This window comes from Macaca mulatta, chromosome 4 (genome assembly GCF_049350105.2).
Source record: "Macaca mulatta isolate MMU2019108-1 chromosome 4, T2T-MMU8v2.0, whole genome shotgun sequence".
In the NCBI taxonomy this organism is placed as follows: Eukaryota; Metazoa; Chordata; class Mammalia; order Primates; family Cercopithecidae; genus Macaca; species Macaca mulatta.
Window position 1 is genome coordinate 117,133,089 of NC_133409.1, and position 5,959 is coordinate 117,139,047.

Here is a 5,959-nt window from a genome sequence, read left to right on the forward strand (position 1 = left end):
GCAGTATTCTGTAGCATTAATAAAAGAATGAGATCCTGTCATTTGCAACAACATGGATGGAAATGGCTGTCAAGTAAAATAAGCCAGGCACAGAAAGACAATCACCACCTGTTCTGACTTATTTGTGGGATCTAAAAATCAAAACAATGGAACTCATGGATATAGAGAATAGAGAGATCAATACCAGAGGCTGGGAAGGGTAGTAGGGGCGCTGGGAGGTTGGTGGTGATGGTTAATGGGTACAAAAAAAATTAGAATAAGATGCACTGCATTTGATTGTACAACAGGGTGACTATGGTCAATAACAACTTAATTGTACATTTAAAAATAACTAAATGAGTAAATGAGTGTAAGTGGTTTGTAACACAATTCAGTTGTGTTTGATGGGATGGATACCCCATTTTCCATATTATTATTTCACATTGCATGCCTGTATCAAAACATCTTCTGTACCCCACAAATATATACACCTACTATGTACCTGCAAAATTTTGAAAAATTAGAAAATAATTTTGATTCACCAAGTTCACAGAATAAATGATAAAATCCATATAATCATTTTAATAGATATGAAAAAATCATGACATTCACAGAATAAATGACAAAATCCATATAATCATTTTAATAGATATGGAAAAATCATTTGGGAAAATTTAACATGATTAAAAACTCTCAACAAGTTAGGTACAGAAGGAATATTCTTCAACACAATAAAGTCTATTTACTACCAGCCCACAGCTATCATATTAAATAATGAGAAGTTGACGTTTTTTCTCTTAAGTCAGTACAAGTCCAGGATGCCTACTCTTACCACTTTTGTTCAATATAGTACTTTGAAATACTACCCAGAGCAAGTAGACAAGAAATAGAAATAGGAGGCATTCAAATAGAAAAGGAAGAAGTGAAATTATCTCTGTTTGCTTATGACATAAACCAATACATAGAAAAACCTAGAGACTCAACTAAAAAGTTTAGAATTGATAATGAAATTCATAATAGTTACAGGATACAAAACCAACAACTAAAAGAAGCATTTCTATACACTAAAAAAAAAAAAAAACAAAACAAAACTAAACGATTAAAGTAACAATCCTATTTATAATAGCATTAAAATAAACAAATTACTTTAGATTAAATGTAACCCAGGAACGAAAAGATCTGTATACTAAAAACTATGAAACTTTGATAAAAAATTGAAGATGACACAAGTGAAAAGTTATCTTGTATTCATTGATTGAAATAATACTGTTATTATGTCTATACTACCCAAAGTTATTTACAGATTCAGTTGAATCCCTATTAAAATTACAATGTCATTCTTCACAGGAATAGGAAAAAAAAAAAATTCTAAAATTTGCATGGAACCACAAAGGACTTTGAATAGCTAAGCAAAACAAGCAAACCTTTAGTAATTAAAACAACATGGCGCTGGTATAAAAATGTACATAATCAACCTATGGACTAGAACAAAGTGCCCAGGAATAAACTCACATATTTATGGCCAATGGATATTTGACAAAGAACAAAACGTGGAAAAGGTAATGCAGAAAAAAAACAGTCTCTTCAATAAATGGTGCTAGGAAAAATTGGATGTACACAAGCTGAGGAATAAAATTTTATTTTTATCTCACCCAGTATAAAAGAATCAACTCAAAATAGATTAAAGACTTAAAATTTAAACCTGCAAATGTAAAACTACTAGAAGAAAACCTAAGGGAAAAGCTTCATGACATTAGTTAGACAGTGATTATCTTGGATAAGAGCCCAAATGCACAGGTAACAAAAGCAGATATTAACAAATGGGATTCCATTACACTAAATAGCTTAAGCACAGCAAACGAAACATTTCACAGAGTGAAGAGACAAGCCATATATTGGGAGAATATATTTGCAAATTATACATTGGACAAAGGGCTAATACAAAAAATATCTAAGAAACTTAAACTACTTTAACAAGAAAACAAATAACCATATTAAAAATGAGCAAATACTTGAATAGATATTTCTCAAAAGACAACATACAAAGGGTCAAAAGATATAGGAAAAAGTGCTCAACATCCTTAATCAGAGAAGTTAATTAAAAGCACAATAAGATATCATTTCATACCTATTAAATTGGCTATTATAAAAAGGATGAAAGATAAGTATTGATGAATATTGGGGGAAGGTGAGCCCTTGCACACTGTTGGTGGTATTTTAAATTAGTACATCCATTTTGGAAAGCTTTTATGTTTTTTCCTTAATAAACCAAAAATAAAATTATGATCCAGAAATCTCACTCCTAGGTATAAGTCCAAAGGAATTGAAATCAGCATTACTGAAGAGATATCTGCACTCTCATGATCATAGCAGCATTATTCATAATAGCCAAGATATGGAAACAACTGATATGACCATCAATGGACAAATGGATTTAAACTGTGATATATATACATACAGTGGAACACTATTTAGTCTTAAAGCTGGAAAGTCTGTCATTTGTGAAAACGTGGAAGAACTTAGAGGACATTCTGCTAAGTGCAATAAACTAGGAACAGAAAAACAAACACCATATGATCTCACTTATATGTGGAATCTAAAAAAGTCAAATTCTTAAAAGTAGAATATAGAATGGTAGTTACTGGAGGCTGAGGATGTCGGGAAAGGGGTCACCAGTCAAGGGGTACAAAGTTTTGGTTGGATAGAAGGAATACGTTCTGGTGGTTTATTGCACAATATGGTGACTGCAGTCAATAATTATGTATTGTATTATTCAAAATAGCTAAAAGAGAGGAGTTTAAATATTCTCAGCACAAAGATATGATAAATATTTGAGGTGATAGATGTTAATTAACTTGATTTGACCATTTCATAATGCATACATATACTGAAACATCATATTGTACCCCATAAATATATATAATTTATCACTTAAAACTTAAAATATCTTTTACAGTATTCTTTAAGTTAATATGCTGATTCATATTTGCAAATACACAATATTTCCACATTTCAGTTTTCAGTATTGTTGACATTTTGAATAATGCTATAGTGAACATCTTTGTATATTAAAATTATTGTCTAATTCTGATAGTTTCCTTAGGATAAAATCCTATAGCAGAATAGCTTGATAAAATGATTCACATGTTATGCCTTCTGAAATATTTTGACATAATCAGTCACTGGCAGCAAGTATCCCAGTACTCTGCTGCTAATAACGCAAGAGATTTTTTTTTATTGAATGCGTAGGATTTTGTGTAAAGAAAAATGATTAAATATATAGAAAACAATTCAGAGAAATAAGGTGGTCTAGGTGCTGGAGTAAGCATTTGTATACAAAGGGTTAAAATCGTGAAGTTGATCACTATCAACATTGCAATAATGAAGGCAACAGGTAATAACAAGTGTAGATGAGTGTGGTCAAAACCATAGGTAGAGAATAAGATTTTAAAGGTAGGTTTCGGGATAGCCTGTGTCTGTTCATACAGAAACCAATGAATGCCTAAATAGACAATAGATTAAAATGCCCAATCAATAAATACGACATCTTATTTTCAACTATGACAATATATATTAATGTAAAGATGCTTCTAGTGTTTGTGCTAGTTAGCCTATATATACCATCTAAACTGCTAATGACATCTTATTTAGTGTTAGAAAAATTACAAAAGATTTCCTTTTTTTAAAACACATTCTTCATTTAAGATATAATATGGAATTCCCACAATTTATATTATTAAGAGGTACATGTCAAGAATTCTAAAAAGTTTCCTCTGCTTTCCAAAGCTCAAATCTACTTAAGAATGCTATTGATCAACACCTTTTAACTGTTCATTTATTAAACACTTGATAAGTGCAAAATACTGCCCTAATTGTTATCTGACCTAGAATAAGGTAAATCATTGTTTCTGTTCTTGGAAGATTTTAATCTCTTTGGGAAGCAGAGCTGTAAGTGCAGGAACTAACAATGAAGGCTGAATAAATGCTTAAAGGAAAAGGAAGTAATGCAATGCATAATACTAATATTCCTTATAACAAAGACAAAAATGGGGCTTGAATGTAAAAGTGAGAAGGATAATATAAGTTCCTGGAAAGATGTTACAGAGAAGGTAGGATAAGTAGAATGTGGATAGAGTTAAATGAAAGAGATGGTATTATGTCATGTGAAACAGCATAACTTAAAAAATAATAATAAATGTAAAGAAAATAAGTGTAAAAGCAAAAAGTAATGTTCCCCTCATGGAGAAGAAATAGTTTGGGTGAAGTGGATGGTAAATGCAGAAAATGAAAGTCAGATGACATTGAAAGACACAATAGACACATAAGACATTTATTAGAAGACTAAAAAAAGTGACTGAAACTTTTAAAATGTTTTTGTCCCATCGATATGCATGTTTTAACAGTGATCCACATGCTTTTGTAAAGAGTTGTAAAGATGGATTGATCCATTAATGAAGTTAGTTGACACTAACTGATTGTTTTCACCTTAAACCAAAAGGTTAATAAATGTTTAGCCATTTAGTTCATTGTTGCATTGGAAGCACAGTTAATAGGAATAAACAGTGGAACCCAGGACAATGTAATGGGTTAACAATATTTTATAAACTCAGAAGTTGTGATTCCTAATCTTGCTCTTATAGTTAACAGAGCATGTGGCGTTTCTGCATTAATTTATCTGGTTATAAAATAGCTGTTTTCCTCAACACTCAAGGGGATCCTACAAAATCAATTGAATAATGACAGATAAGTACTTTGAGCTTCTTGGAGAGAAAACTAAATCTTATAATTGCCTTCTTCAACCACCTTCATTTTATTTTATAGACTGAACTGAAGTAAATATAAGAGATAGATTAATCTTATCTCCTTTTATTTTTCCCCTCAGTAAATTGTCCCCAAAAAAAGGAATTGTCACAGAAATGCAGCACAAAAAATTTTGTTCTTGAATAAACATATGATATAACTAGTAATTAAATGACTTCTATGGCTCATTAAAAAATGAGGCATAACTCTTTATAATCCAGCTCATAGACAAAACATATCTGACGTATGCTTTTTTGTTATAATTCAGTTTTAGAATGATGTATATACATTCTTTTACTTTTCCATAAGTGATAATGTACTTTCGCTGATTCACCTATAATTTTTTTGTTCAGATTCAACTTTTATTTATGGCAGATATTTTTTAAAAAGTACCTAAGTGTAAATGTGCTTTCCTTGGGCATTGAGCAGTTCTCCATGTAGCACTAACAAATTGATTGTATCCTTTAAGGTTATTTTGGGCACATGCAATAGGAAGCAATTGACTTTAGCATACTTACATACCAAGGAGATTTATTATAACATTATATGGTACTCAAAAGGCAAAGGAAGAATGAAGTAACAAAGTCTTTATAAGGGCAGTTACCAAAACAGCTCTAGGGATAAGGAGTTCCTAGGTAGTTATAACCAAGGCATTGTTCATCAGGTTGCCTCATCTCTTATGAAATTCCTATCTGTATTCCTGAGAAGGGGCTGAATCTGATTGACCCACCTTGAATCTAACATATAAACAGTTTGACTCTGTGCAGAAGGCAGGATTAGGTTCCCTGAGGCTGTATCCAAAGTAAGATTTGTTGGGTGCCTAGAATACACCACATTTGATGACTACTGGAATTCTTACCATCAAAGACATTTTAGTTCTCTCTAAATAAACTCGTCTCTAAGAAATGTTAAAGGATAGTTTAATAAAAAACAGCTTTAGCAATAATAAGTGCCATTGGAAGTATAAAAGAGGACATCTTCTGAGAACTAGGAAAAATAAATTTGTCATGACTCAAACCAATCTGTACAAGTCACTTTAAAAATTTAAATGATTGACTCTCTTAAAAGAAAGGTTTTGCAAAGTAGAATACTGTAGAAAATAAAAGGCAAGAAATAGAAAGGAAAATAAAGCAAACAATGGTAAAAGAGCCAAATTCCAGCATGTCATTGGAGTCATCAG